We start from the raw sequence: 15,377 nt of genomic DNA on the forward strand, positions 1-15,377 counted from the left end.
GAAGTCACTGAGGTGATTTCTGGCAGAGGAGTGTCTGTTGAGGATCAGCCCATCTGTCGGGTTCAATTTAAATAGGTCAGCAGAACAGATAATTTGATTTTTCTTTTCCTTTAACTAGAACTTACCGAGTTTCCTACAGGCTCCTCAGCTTGAACGTGCTATGGTTTTGCTAGTGGAAAACGTGGTGCTTGGCAGTTTTGGGTGAGTATCACACTTTCCTTTGGGTAGCTGAGCCTTATGGGGTTAAAACTTCTTAAACCAAAGCCACTAGCAACGTTTCCTGACTTCTCTTACCATCCAAATCGCAGGGGTGCTTTTCTGTGTAGGTGTTTAAAAAAACCTAAACCAGTTGTTTAAAGAGCTGTGCATGTAAAACACTATCTGATCATTTTGCATTGGCATGAATGGTTGCAAAAAGGTGGAAAACAGTACAACATTGGTCCGTTTGGAGTGTTTTGCTTTTTTATGAAAACTTTTATTAACATTTGGCTGGAGCTTTGTATCTGCTTGCTAATGACAGATAATTTGTATAATGAGAAGTCTGCTGGACATCAAAGTGACAGGTCTGCTGTCTGCTGCCAAATCAAGTGGATGACTCCCAGGAGAGTGGCCAGAGGGGATGGCTGCCTAGGGCTGTTTCAGGAGGACATGTAATGAGCTGATGAATATGGCTCCAGTATTTCTTTCTGGGAATTTAGCAATAATGATGAATAAGTATTGAAAAACAAAGCCCATGCACCCTTCTTAAAGTAGAATACACGGTTCATATTCTTGGTTCATCATAAGTTTGTTTTGAGAGGCAAGACCTCATCCTTTGAAGGCTTCGGTCAACTCAAAACAATGCTATACCTCTGAGTGACATTTTATCCCTAGAAGAGGCCAACTGAGGTACTTCTCAACAGTGCTCAGAAAGCTTAAGGGATATTTGAATAGATATCAATATATCAAGGGATATATTGATAGATTTGAAATCCGATCTCACCCATGCACAGCAGACTGGTTTCTGTTTAACATTTCATTGTGATTTTGTTGTTTGTGGGTGCAACAAGAGGCTGGAGATGTTTATTTCTTGTGAAGAAAAGATTTTGCACATCCTGGGAGAGCTTATTATAGCTGGCCTATCTGTATTTTCTGAGCAAATCAGAAGGGGCTGGAAAAATAATACACCACCGAAACAGTTGCTAGGGTAAGAGATGGAAATCTATAGCCTTTGAAAATGGAAAATGAAAACTTTCAGACAGCAGTGGAAAGCATGCATCAGCTGAAACAGAAGAACATTCGGCTTCACATCGGGTTGACAAAAACTGCTTACTTGAGACACCTACTGAGTCTCGTTTCTCCCCCCCCGCCCCGAGTACTTCAGTTTTCACTGTCTGGTTGCAAAGGAATGGAGCTCCCTTAGCTTTACATGGTAGATACCCAGGCCTCTTTATCTGCCAAGGGCTGTCCTGTGTTACCAGGGAAACCAGTCTTTTATTCCAATGCAAACGTTAGCACAGGTTTGAAAAAACATATGGATGGTGTGGAGTTACTATAGACATTAATTTTTCAGGAAAGTTTTGGGTTTTGTTTGGTTTTTTTTAAGGTTCGACACTGGATGCAATTTCTTTTGCCTGACTTGTATTGAAAGTATCTCTGGCCCAAGTTTCCAGCCATTATTTTTCTAGGGAATGGATGTGGAGGAGAGGAGAGAAATCGTATGGTTCTTGCATTAAGACTGATCGTTGTGCTGCAGCTGCCGGGCATGACGTGGGATGGCGTTAGTCTGAGGTAGGCTCCGACACTCAGCCGTATCCCCTCTGTGATCTGCGGCACCTACGCACCTGTCAGCATCCTGGTGGTAGCAATGGCCTGTTCAGATCTAATGTTCTTCAAAGAAAACTGATCTGAAAGCAGATCAGTTCCCTGCAAGGTAGAAGGACCGCCCATGGCTTCAGACCCTGCCCATAGATTCAATGTGCTCAGGAGCATGTTCAGGTCCTTCCACTGTCTTGGTTATACCTTTGGCCCTCCCTGTTAGATACCTCTGCTCCCAGGCGTGGAGGCAGAAACTCAGCCATCACCATGTTGTAGCCCTCAAACCCCTACTAACAAAAAAGCTCCTGCAGAACAAATCTTTTCCTGCTTTTCTTTATAACCCAATGCAACGCCATAGTAACTGTATCCCACTGCCAAAGTCACTCAGATCCATAAAAATTACTGGGAAATGGCTCCATCTGCTACTCTAAGCACCTCCTAGGAGGTCTTAACCAGTAATTAGGGAGTTTTTGCAGACAGCTTGATGCAGCGTTGGACTGTGTATGGCAGTCACTGAGCCTCCTCCAAAACCTTTTCCGAAGTAATTTTCCTCTGTGCAGAACTGTCTGTTCGCAGGAGCGCTTGCCCTGGCCTGCCATTCCCTGGGCTGACTCTTTATGTCTGATGGGCCTGAAGAGCAGCAGACTGGAAGTGGCTGTTTAATAAGTGCTAGGCACTTGCCAGCCTTTTCTATGCTTCTACTCTGTAAGTACTTCTCCTCTTTCCCCCCATCCCCATGCCTTTTCTTCTCGCTAAAAAGACCGGGCACCACATGACGTAGATACAGCTGGGCGGTTTCGTTCTCAAAAGCACCCTGGCATTGCTCTCGCCCGAGCGTTTGGTCAGCAGCAATAGGAAACCAAGCCCCCTGCCCATGAAGCAGACCCAGTCTCTGTTGCAGTGGAAACCTAGGTGGTGCATGCTCTCAGCAGTTCCTGCCGCTGACCCACTCTGCTGTACAGGCATGCACCTACTGCGCGTTTGCAACCGGGTCATGACGCGCTTCTCCGTAACCCACTTCCAGAGCGGGTGAAACCTAGTTTCCTACAGCTCTGCATCTTGTGGTTTGCTGCGCTGGGGCCCGGGACAGAGCAGGTGCCGGCTGACGTGGCTCCTGCGCTGGAGAGAAGCATCCTGGAGATCTGCTGCCTGGCCAGGGATGGCTCTGTGCCGCTTCCCTCCCTCGGCCGGGGGCACCTGGGGGACGCTGCTCTCCCTCCTGTTGCCGGTTGCCTCCTTGAGAAAATTCTAGGAAATTGCTGTCTTTGAAAGCTCGGTGTTGGTGAAATTTTGCTGTGTTTGGTGATGGGCCAATAGAAGGATGGATGGGAACAGATGTGTGAAGAGGCCCAGAGACAGCTCATGGTTGCATGAACATAATTTCCTTAGAAAACTAAATGAAAAATGGGCTAAATGCAGTAGGAATGTTTCTGTTCCGTGTCCCCTGTCCCCCCCCCCGCCGTGTAGGCCATCTCCATTTATAAGAGCACCCAATTCTGTCCCTACCAGCACAATCTGAATTTGGAAGCTGCTAATCAGGAATTTCTCAGCAATGACAGTCTGTCCAGGGGGCCACCTTCAGCAAGCAGGTGGCCACCACCTGGGTTTCAGAGAGGGGAGACATGGCAGCCTCACAAGCCAGGGCTGGCTCCCCTCCATGTTGCAGAAAGTCCTCATGTCAGTGTCCTACAGCAAGGCCACCTGTGTGCCAGGCAGATGGAAAGGGACGGAGCCTCTGGTGACCAGCTGGATACAGACACTGGGCTTGGGCAAAACCAAACTTTGCTCCACCGCTCCACAAAGCGCCCAGAAGCTGTTAGGTAGGCAAGCCTTTAAAGCTTCCTTGCTGCCCAGCCCTCAGCATGCTTGTCTGACCATGTCACTTTGCATAAATAAGAGGTGGTGATCTTTAGCCCTGAAAGTATTTCAATAGCAAAGCACCTGCCGTTGGAACGGTGGCAAGACGGCGCTGAAAAGTCAGTGGGGAGTCAGCCACCGCGACCCCACGCGCTGCTGCGCTGCTGCAATGCCAGTGGTGCCGCTGGGAAGGGGCAGGGGTGCAGAAGAGGCCAGGCTTACAGGGAGAGGTAGTTGCTCCAGGCAGGTTGGGTTTTGCTTGCCTGCGTGTTCAGCAAGCTGTCTTTCAATCAGATGAATGCCTCGATCTGTGCGTGGCTGCAAGCATTTATTTCCACAGTCAGTATGCTATTATTTATTGATCATTATTCATATTTTTCCTTTCAGAATGCCTCAGTCAAAGATTACAAAAGCAGAAATAATGCTGGCATGACAAAACAATTTTAATGAATTATAAACAGTTGAACAAAACTGTTTGCAAACAACTGGAGGTCTGAAAGCTGTTTTGACACCCCTGTGGTGGAAGAAACTGAATGACTAACACATTCTTGGGAATCAGGACTGTCCCACAAATAAATGAACTACAGACAGAAAAATATTTGCAAAATATTTCCCTTCATTCTTTTCAATAATTCATTTCAAAAGTCTCTAGTGCCCTGCTTTATACAACAGCTGTGAGCAGAACTCCATTAGCACTTTTAAAGAATTTTTTTAAGGACACAAGTGGCTTGGGAGCCTGTGATGTCAATTCAGCAAAAGAACCAAAAGGTGTGTTTCATGTGGCTTGGTCACTTAGCACAGGTGCCTAGGGCTCGTGTAATGGTGCCTTCACCACCACAACAGCTCCTACACCAGCTGTAGTTTAACTGTATCAGTAAAGCTATAGTCCTCAGCCAGCAGTTACCTACACCATAAACTCCGCAGCAACATGTGAAGTTTGCCGCTAGAGGCAAGGAAATAGTCAAGCACAATGCTTTCAGCAAGGAAATAGATCTTTGAATCTTCATTCCCTTGTTTCCAGAAAAATATCCAAAGGGCTATTCTCATTTCTCTGTCTTAGGAGACAGAAGGTTCAAGTAGAATAAAATAATACTTTCTGATAGAAAAAATACTTTCTTCTGTGATCCAGGTTCACTCATCCTCTTGAGCATGTTGTTCAGGGTGACAATTACATGCTTCAATTCAAAGCTCTTGCTGAAAGCCTTTGCTGAACGACCGAGGCTGCACACAACATGATGTCAACAAGCTTTTTCTGCTGTGGATGCTGCTGGAAGGCCTGCCCGCCACCATATTTCAGCTACCAAAACACCACCAGCACGCAGACTGCTGTCACCAGCTGCACCTCATCGGTGGTGGGTATGAAATGTTTAAATTTTATGTATTGAGAGTTGTAAGTTATTTCACAACGCCTCATCTGATTGCAAATCTTCCTTGCCCCTTTTCCTTCTGGAAGGCAGTTGTCCGGGCTGTTGGGCTGTATAACAAAGGCCACCTTGTCCAGCTCTCCCTGCCTTAATTAATGGAATTAGGACTGGCGTGGGGTGGAACAGAGTAGGCTGGAACAAGGTTAGTAGCTTGCTCTAAACGCATTTGTTTTTCTTGTAAACTAGAAAAAGGTTGAGGGAGCTGGGATCACTAGCACTGCCTATGGGATATGATTCCTTTGATGTACATGGAGCAGTGCTAATCTAGTCGAGGATCAGACATGGGGGTCTTTCTTCAGTGGAACAATAATCCCATTAATTCACACTGCTGATGCCTATGTTGTGGGCTAATCTAACCTCCTGTGAGATACCCAATTCTATGAATAATGTCATTGTAGTTCTTTTCCCCCACCTCGTTACCTTTTAACAGGGGATAATGACATAGGTTAGATACTTTTGCATGAGATTGCCTGTATGCACCATTAAGCTTGTATAGTGGTTGGTTTGGGTTTTTTAGCTTTGCATAATTCACATCTATTTTATTTTCCTCATATGAAAGCTCAAGTGGATATTGGCTAGAGCACAGCAAGAAAAAATATTTGGATATTACTTAGGAAAATGAATGACATTGCAAAACTCCTGCAGTTATAACTGGAATGAAATATTTTTGTTTTTCACACTTCTGTTCCCCTTTAGAAAAAACCCAGCAACTTCCATTCACATCGCTGTTAGTTGTATTGAGGAGAACTGGTGAACATGCTCCTCAGCATAAAACCCACAAATGCTTTCCATGGAGACGAATAAAATCAGATGATTTTGGGGAAAGCAGTTAGAAAAGCCTCTCAGACCCTCTTTTTCCTTTCTCCTGATGCGAATCCAGGCCATAAACCAAAAGTACTGTTTATTCTCAGGCTAAATAAAAGTCCCAAGAGGGCAACTGGTTTTGGACCTTGTAACCATACACTCGTCCCGCGTACTCTGGCAGCATTTCTGTGTGGGGCTGAGGGCAGGAGGTGCGCTGCTCTGGCAGTGGATGTTGCAATGCCTCCAGCATCGCATGGAGGAGCAGACATGCTGGAAAGGCTGAACCATGCCCTGTGCTTTCCTCATTCATCACAGAGGAGAGAAAGGCCTCTCTGTGAAAAATAAACAAGGAGCTGCAGGCTGAATCACACTGGCTTGTGAGGAAACAAGGGACGAGTGAGGCTCTGTTTTAAATGTGTATTTATTTAATTTACACCAACACATGCTAACTTCATCCTTTTTCCTGGGGAAACCCATGGGAAGGTGTGAGAGGGGGCAGCATGAGATCATGTCTCCTCCAGACAGTGCGGTGCCTGTTTGCCTGGTAGGGATGCATGGCATGGCTGGAGGGCTTGCTGCTGGCTCCCCCACCTCCGTGGCGTCCACCTGGGGATCAGGGAGAAGAACATCGATTCAGCTGTGGCCATGTCTTTTTTGGGAGGGAAAACTGGACTGGGAAGTGCGGAGTGAAAGGAGTGTGGGGCTGCGTAGGGCTGGTGGATGGAGGTGTGCTTCTGGAGCCCAGGATCTCACAGCACTGCTCCCGGCAGCTAACACGGGCATCACCTCCAGCGTCCAACCTTGCGGGCCTTTAAGTCTCTTTTTGTCCCTGCTTTGCAATTAGTGCTCAGCAGTGACGCTGCTCTCGGTCCAGCTTTCCTTTCACAGCAGCTGCTATTGTGAAGGGATGCACTGAAGGAAGGAAGAGGCTTTGGTTCATTGATCAGTGAGAGGATGCCATAACCACCACTATGCCACCGAGCTGAAAAAAAAGACAATGATAAACTTGATTACCAGGTGAGGGTTTTTTCTGGATAGAGACAGGGAAGTATTGGTACCTTTCTACAGGCATTCTTCAATGAAATATTTTATATAGCTTTGGTTACCCATGCTCCAGAAGGATTAATTAATTAAATGGGAACATGTGCTACTCACATGAGAAGAACGGCATGTCTTCCTTTGGAAGAACCATGAAAAGAAGCTGGCTTCTGGAACTGGAGACATTAATGATGGCTTTTTATAAATATATTTTTGGGAACAGGGAGAGGGCAAAAATCACAGAGGGAGAAGAAGTATTTAAGTTAAATGACACTACTGGCACAAACCCAATTGGCTAGAAATTGGTCACAAGGGAGTTTAGGCTTGAAATCAGTAAAACCATTCAAGGACTGAAGTTCTGGATCAGTCTCCTAAGCAGTGTAATGAGAGCAAGGACCTAAATCCTTTGTAAAATGGAAAGTACTGTGTTATTGAAGTGATTGTGCAGCCGACAAAGAAAATTCTTAGTAAGAAACAAGACGTGTCCTCAGATAACCATAAACTAGCATGTCCAAAGGGATTGGAAAGGAGACTAGATCACTGTTCACATTGCCTTGTATTAAACCTGTGCTCGGGTGCCTCTGCAGCAGGGATGTAGGAGCCAGGGAGGAAACCCTTTCGTCTCCCCACAACAGTACCCTGGAGGTTGACTATGGACAGATAGCAGAAGGATGTATGGTGAAATAAAAAACTGGTCCTGTTCAGCTCTCTGGTGGAGGGATGGTGCACCCTGTTTGTGTCCTTGGGTTTAGTCTCTGGATTTAGAGCTGAACAGGAAATTTCCTACCAGCCAAGTGAGCAGTGCTTCCTTCCTGCCCTCAGCCCATGGGGGTAGGGCATGGTCCACTTCCAAGGTCTGTGTGGGAGCTCGTCAAAGTAACCTCCTTCCACCATCAGTAGAGAGAAAGATCCATTTTTGGGGAGTGACTCATCTGACCTATTTTACACATTTACTTTGGGATGAGACAAAGAGTGCCCCAAAACTACTTATCCCTTTTTGTTGCCCATACTGGGAGTCGAGATGGATAGTTACATGCCAGAAGAATCCTTTTGTCCTGAGGACAGGGTATGGCAAGGAGAAGAAAGGTTTTTTTTTCTCAGAATAGCTGCTCTGATGAGTTCCCAGGGAAACAAGCATTTGTTTAAGATGGGAGGAATTAAATTCTTCGAATCATCAGTTTCCTTGGCTATTCAAAACTTTCATCAGCTCTCACCTCATCAGTCCCTATCTTTGATGGACGTCAGGGAGGGCTTTACCACCAGCCTTTAAGGAAGGAGAACTGAGCTAACATGAAAGTAGTTTGCTGTGTGTGTGGTTAGCATTGCAAAACAAGGCAACGAGGCTTGCAGCTTTCCTGAGATATACTCATTTACATCATGATGTGCTGCCCAATTACTACAGGGTCCTTTTACGGTACTTTCCTTTTTAGGTTGTGGTGGATCTTACACATGTGAATGTTTATTTTTGTGTGTGTGTGTGACATGCATGTGTAAGCCTTTACTGTGGTATGGGAAGAGGAAATGTATTTTGTCTGCCCATTTAAAAAGGAGAGTGTTGTTTTATTTTTTCTTATAGGAAGTAATCTTGTTTTGCAAGCATATTTCTTATAAGTATGTATGCTGGAAGTGTTTATATTTCGCTTCCAAAAGGTAAGCTACTAAGAATATAATATCAGTTATACAACACCTGCATGACTTCATCATCACTTGAACTGATGTGGAAATTATTTTTAAAAACATCTTTGTCTTCTGGTGCAATAACTTTCTTCCTGAGGTACCTGAGAGATGCAAGACTGTATTCTGGCATCAGTGAGGTTGAAAGTAACTAGAGTGGAAACAAGGAGATTATTTATATCTCAATTACAGCACTGAGATAGACTTATGAATTAAAGCAACCTGGAAGCCTCCTGAGGTTCTTTCATTGCCTCTTTGTGTTAGTCTCCTACCTCTTCTGGAATAGCAGTAAGCTGTATTATTAGGAAGCTGGCAGAAAGTGCCCTCAGTCAACCATCAGGTTAGATGTGAACTAGTGAATCGGAGGCGCAGACTGGCACATCACTCACTTCTGTTTGGAGGCAAGGCAGTGAATGTGGAATAATCTCCCGAGTGACACTGTGTATGGGCTCGTATGGGCAAGTGTTGGGGATCGTGCTTCTGCCCAGCTGTAAAGGTATTCTCTTCTACCAGAAAACATTTCCTTATTTTAGTACACTTGTTTTGTTTTGTGTGATACAACCTCCCGAAGTAGGAAGGTGTAACCTGCCTTTATAAACAATCTACATCTGTGAATGAACTCCATCCTTAAGTTGTTGAGGTGCCAGTCATTTCCCCAGAGAAATTACTCTCTTGGCTTTGCTGACTGACAGCTCCATCCAGAGTCTGAACGTGTTTGAACTGGATCATGGGGGGCTCAGCCTGGGGAAGGGGGGGTGGAGGGGGAGAAAAGCAAAGTTTCCACCCCAGCTCAACTGATACGATAAAACAAAAACTCAGCCTTGATTTATAGCCACAGCCACGAGTGGTTACAGCTGCTGTTGTTAGCTGAAGAACTACATTCAGCCCCTACAATTTGAAGTTAGGATCAAATCCATTCCTTCAGCTGATTTTTGTGTGGAAGGAAGATGGAAAACCATGCATGACTCCAAGAAGCAGCTGTTGCATGCTCTTTGGGACAGCATGGCTGAGCCATCCCACCTGGAGCACACATCAGCAGTTCTTAAACTGTGTGGCCTTTCACCTGTCAGGGAGATGTGGTCTCCTGTGCCAGCTTTGCCTTCAGCCACCCTGGGCACTGGTGACAGTGCCACCCCTTTCCCAGGCCTCCTGCCTAGGATATTTCCCTCCAAAAATCCACTTGGCTGAGGGAGGCCTGGGCTCCTGTTCAACTCTTCAGCAACATGGTGGCAGAAAGGGGGTGACCCAGGCTTAAAACAGAGCTTCTGGAGAGTTACGCAGCCAGGAGAAACAAATCCTGAACGCCTACTGAGGTAGGATGCTGCTGCTCTTCAGAGGTTTGATTTTGCGTGGTGGCCCTCAGCTGCTCAGCTCCTTCTGACCTCACCCTCGAGGTCAGAAGGACCTCAAGGTCCTTCTGCCTGGGGTAAGCCTCTCGCGTCAGGCAACTGCTCGCCTTCAAAAACCCCCTCCCTCTTCTTTGAATTAGGATTCAGGATGAGAAAACACATCCCTTTCCTCCAGAAAGACCTTTACTGAGAATTTATTCTTTTTGTTGTCTCAGTCTGTCTGGCCTCTCTCATAGTTGGCTCAGCTAAGGCAGCCTGCGCTCCACCATTGGCATCCTCAGAATAAAACACTGTTATCAGGATTAAGTTGCTCTATACCCTTACTGTAGTTTTACATTCTGATCTGGAAGTTAAATTGCAAAGTGAATGTTGCAATGAAGGTTATAACAACATGGTGATTTCAGTTTGACACAGACCTGTCTCTGCTGTTTGTTACAGGATCATCTAATCTTCCAACTTCCACCTACAATCGCATCAAATTGATTTCACTGTTTTGATTGCTTTCGAAACAACACAGCCATTGTGGAATAATCTGGGTGTGTGTGAACTAACACTTCTTGAGCTCTTGAAGCAGGGAGCAGAAAAAGAGAAGGCATTTAGAAACTACCTTGGTGAAGCCTTCTGTGGTTTAACCAGCAGAGCTGCATGTGGAGAACAAAGAGATGTATCGTGAGCACTGGAAAGCTCAGTAAAATACTGTTTAGCAAAGTACTGTCTCTGTCACTTCATGCCCTATTAACTCCTGTCCCACTGGTTCAAGAGGGCATGAAAACAGAAGGGCTGCTCCCACGCGGGATGTTTTTGGGCTGCCAGTCACTCCGTGTGGGGAGGGTGGGTACGGAAGACCTGACTGCAGGTGTGCCTTGCTCGTAGGCTGCTCCTGAGGCTCGGGCGAGGGGCTGCTGCAGGAGATGGGACCCCAGTGTGGCCTCCCATGCCCCTGTAAGCGCTGCACAGGCTGCATTTACACCAAATCAGCCAGCACGCCCTCGTGCCCACGCAGCGCCGGGCTGCTGCTGTGCTGGCAGCTCACAGCCCTGGAGTCAGTGACCTGGAGGAGGGCAAGTGAGCAACCCTCTGCTGCCCTCAAAGGAGACTCCGGCACTGTTCTGGCAGGGCCAATCTGACGAGGTTGTGACCTGCTGGCTCTCAATTTCAGTTAATTACAACTCCTGTAAAACTTGCAGCCTTCCTCTTTCCTTCCCACTGTTAACAGGTGAAGCAAGTCTCTATTTATAACTGTTTTCATGGACTTCCTTGCCAAGGGCTTTCTATGTTTGTTGCAAACACAGACCGGACAGTGGGGGTAAAAGTTACACTTGTTTTGCTGTGTTTTTAGCCATGGCTTCTCATCTTTCTTCCTGTTAAGCCATTGCACAATGCACTTTTTGGACTAAAGTACACATGGGCGAGGAATTAATCAGCCAAGCCTCTTGCCTCTGTTATCTTACATGCCAGGTAAATAGATATATAGGCTCTGCAATCTAGTTCAGTCAGAAAGATCTGCTTTAAAAACAAACCCAAATGTAACAGAAGTTCATCTGGACCATTTGGTAGCAGTGGCTTAGGAGCTGGCTCCGTGGGCTGTCGTGTTGTCAGGGTGGAGGAGACACACACTGCTCTCGGCTCAGCTGCGGCTGGAGCAGCATGTCTCCTACTCTTTCTGTTAGCCCTGACAGCTGGCCTGCAGCAAACCTCACTGCATGACATACACTGATGTAAGAGATAGGAAGAGGTTGGATCAAAGCTGTGTTTGAATGATCTCATAGGCTCTGATGGTATCTAGTTGTCTGACAAGCCACTTTTACACTCCTCGGGTGCATTTCAGAGGGAAAAGGGAGAGCTCTGCTTTGTTGGAGGCATGTTCAGTGGTAAGCCTGCCAGCTGTGGGAAAGGTGGTGAGAAGAGAGAATGTGCTTTGTTAGGGAAAACCCGCCTGCCAAGGGGCCATAGGCTCCTCTAAGCACCATGCTCCCAGTTACTGTGCCATTGGGAGGGATCGGACCCAGCCTTTCCGAACTCACACATGCCCCATCCCCTTGGCATGGCACCTCTGCCAGTGCTCCCACGTCGTTTTGTGTGAGCCTTCCCCTCAAAACTTGCCACATTTGGGGCTAACATCACTGCCGGCTCCTGTGAGAGGGTGAATCGTGGCCACGTGCTGGCAATCAGCAGCCCCGGTGCAATTTGGAAATCCTGCTGTCTGAGAGCCATGTATAACTTCAGGCACTTCCCCCCAGCTTGCAGGTATATAATTTCCCTATAATTTCCCTAACGGAGCAGCAGACCTTTACCTCAACAGCTGATGGTGGCCTAACTGCCTGAACTGGGGCTTTAGCAGTCTGGGGCAGTGGGTATTTTCCAGATGACTGTATCACTTCTTCTGCCTCAGCCTGGCACCCCCATGGGGTGGGAGAGCTGCGGGCAGGTACTCGCATGGGCCCTCAGAGATCCGTGCTGTTGGCCTTGCAGGTTTCAATGCCTCTGCAAAACCGGGTCAGCTCCCAAGTCTGTGCCCGAGCTCCGGCTCCAGAAACACCACCATGTGCTTGGACTTAGGACAGGCTCCCGGTTTGGGATAGATGCTGGGGATCGCAACAGAGCCCAAATCCCCTACTGACTCCTAAATGGACCTCCTGTTCCAGTTCAGGGGTTAGAGGTGCTGTTACAATGGACAGGATCGTTGGTTGGTTTGTTTGTTTGTGTTATACTCCCTTTTGCAAAGCTGTAGTTTCCCCTTTGCAATAGTTGGGTGGATAGCGTTTCTGGTTTCAACCAACAACAAAAAAAAAATAATGCACACAGGCACAAATAGCAAAGAGCTTACCCAGGGCGTGATCAGACCTGTGACTCTGAATAATGTAAGTTAGAATGTTATATATATAGGTTAGAGTGATAAACAAAGCAAACCAAAGACAACCAAAGTATCTGATAACTTAAATAAACAGAAGGTCTCAGCCAGAATCCAGATAGCATCGCTGAGTCCCAGACAGTGCCTTCAGTCCCGGACCCTTTTTGCTTTTCTCCTTTAGCTGCCGATGTGGTGCGACCTAGTTCTGGGGGGAGAGGGAAGGAAGGAAGACCTGTGCCCCCTCCCTTCATAGCCCTTTAACCGCTCCGAGCCAGAGGAGGATGACAGCTTCCATTTCGCACTGCCTGCAGGGAACGGTGGCAGGAGCAGGGTGGTGATGATGTGGGGCAGCACAGGGTGAGGAGGCAGGGCAGCTGCAGAGCCGTGTTGCCTGGTGCCAGGGCCAGTTCTCAGAGGGCTGGAGGCAAAAAGGGGAGCTAAAACCTGCTGCTTTCCCCCTTGCCGGGTCCCTGCTGGGTTTTGTGGAGAGCGTGGGATGGAGGCTGGGTTGCCTGCCTGCGTGACTCTCCCCTTGCAAGCACGGACGCGCGCCAGCACCACGCACGCCAGCGCACATCCTAGCATGGCCCTGTTCGCACCAGCGTCTTACAAACCCCGTCAGCCTCGAACCTGCTTGGCTGCCCTGTATGCAGGCACTGCTGGTATCCCGGTCCCAGTGCCCCTCTCCAGTTGCTTTCTCCCTTAAACTCTTCTCATCTGTCCTGTGGTAGGTATACACTCATCTTGCACATCTGTTTCTCCAGGTCACTTCAGGATTTTGTGCAATTTGGCCCCTTTGCAAACGATTTTGAAAGGCTGTGGTTGCACGAGTACCTCCTGTTGTCCCTCAGCTACAGCCTCCATGTGCAGCAACCATGTGCTGGGCACAGCTACTGTCTTTAAAAAATAAACTGGCTACCTGCAGGTGAACAGTTATGCTGGCATGTAGAAGATATCAGTGAGATCCTCACATACTGCAGGATCATCTGCCTTGACCTCTTGTAAAAATATTTCCTTGTTTGTGCACATTTGGGTAACTGTCCTGTACCAGTGGTGGTGCCTTGCAGCATGTTTATGAACACCTCCCATTCACGAGGGGCATTCAATCAGGAAACAGAAGCAATACTGGGCAATTTAGATAATCAGGTCACAATGTGAATTGTCTCTATGCCATTAACAAAAATTTATAAACAGCCCAAAGACTGTAAATATTTTTCACAGGGATTATTATTACTTTGTATTTCTGAGTAATGATTATGCAGCAAGAAATTCGTCAATAAGACCAGGATAAGGAAAATGGAATAATGTGCAAAATTTTCTCATAACAGATCATAAAAACATGTCTCGGTCTATGATGTGGTGATTAGTGGTGGCACATAAAATAGACATAAAGAAGGTGATCATAGAATCATAGAATCATTAAGGTTGGAAAAGACCTCCAAGATCATCGAGTCCAACCATCAACCCAACACCACCATGTCCACTAAACCATGTCCCTAAGTGTCACATCTACTCGTCTTTTAAATACTTCCAGGGATGGTGACTCAACCACTTCCCTGGGCAGCCTGTTCCAATGTTTAACCACTCTTTCAGTAAAGAAGTTTTTCCTCATGTCCAGTCTAAACCTCCCCTGGCACAACTTGAGGCCATTTCCTCTCGTCCTATTGCTTGTTACTTGGGAGAAGAGACCAACACCCACCTCGCTACAACCTCCTTTCAGGTAGTTGTAGAGAGCGATGAGGTCTCCCCTCAGCCTCCTTTTCTCCAGGCTAAACAACCCCAGTTCCCTCAGCCGCTCCTCATAAGACTTGTTCTCCAGACCCCTCACCAGCCTCGTTGCCCTTCTCTGGACACACTCCAGCACGTTGACGTCCTTCTTGTAGTGAGGGGCCCAAAACTGAACACAGTATTCGAGGTGCGGCCTCACCAGTGCCGAGTACAGGGGCACGATCACTTCCCTACTCCTGCTGGCCACATGATTTCTGATACAGGCCAGGATGCCATTGGCCTTCTTGGCCACCTGGGCACACTGCCAGCTCATGTTCAGCCGGCTGTCAACCAACACCCCCAGGTCCTTTTCCTCCAGGCAGCTTTCCAGCCACTCTTCCCCAAGCCTGTAGCGCTGCATGGAGTTGTTGTGGCTGAAGTGCAGGACCCGGCACTTGGCCTTGTTGAACCTCATACAATTGGCCTCGGCCCATTGATGCAGCCTGTCCAGGTCCCTCTGCAGAGCCTTCCTACCCTCGAGCAGATCAACACTCCCGCCCAACTTGGTGTCGTCTGCAAACTTACTGAGGGTGCACTCAATCCCCTCATCCAGATAATTGATAAAGATATTGAACAAGACTGGCCCCAGTACTGAGCCCTGGGGAACACCGCTCGTGACCGGCCACCAACTGGATTGAACTCCATTCACCACAACTCTCTGGGCCCGGCCGTCCAGCCAGTTTTTGACCCAGCGCAGAGTACACCTGTCTAAGCCGTGAGCCGCCAGCTTCTCGAGGAGAATGCTGTGGGAGACAGTGTCAAAGGCCTTGCTGAAGTCCAGGTAGACCACATCCACAGCCTTTCCCTCATCCACTA

This window comes from Aptenodytes patagonicus, chromosome 1 (assembly GCF_965638725.1).
Source record: "Aptenodytes patagonicus chromosome 1, bAptPat1.pri.cur, whole genome shotgun sequence".
NCBI classification, from domain to species: domain Eukaryota; kingdom Metazoa; phylum Chordata; class Aves; order Sphenisciformes; family Spheniscidae; genus Aptenodytes; species Aptenodytes patagonicus.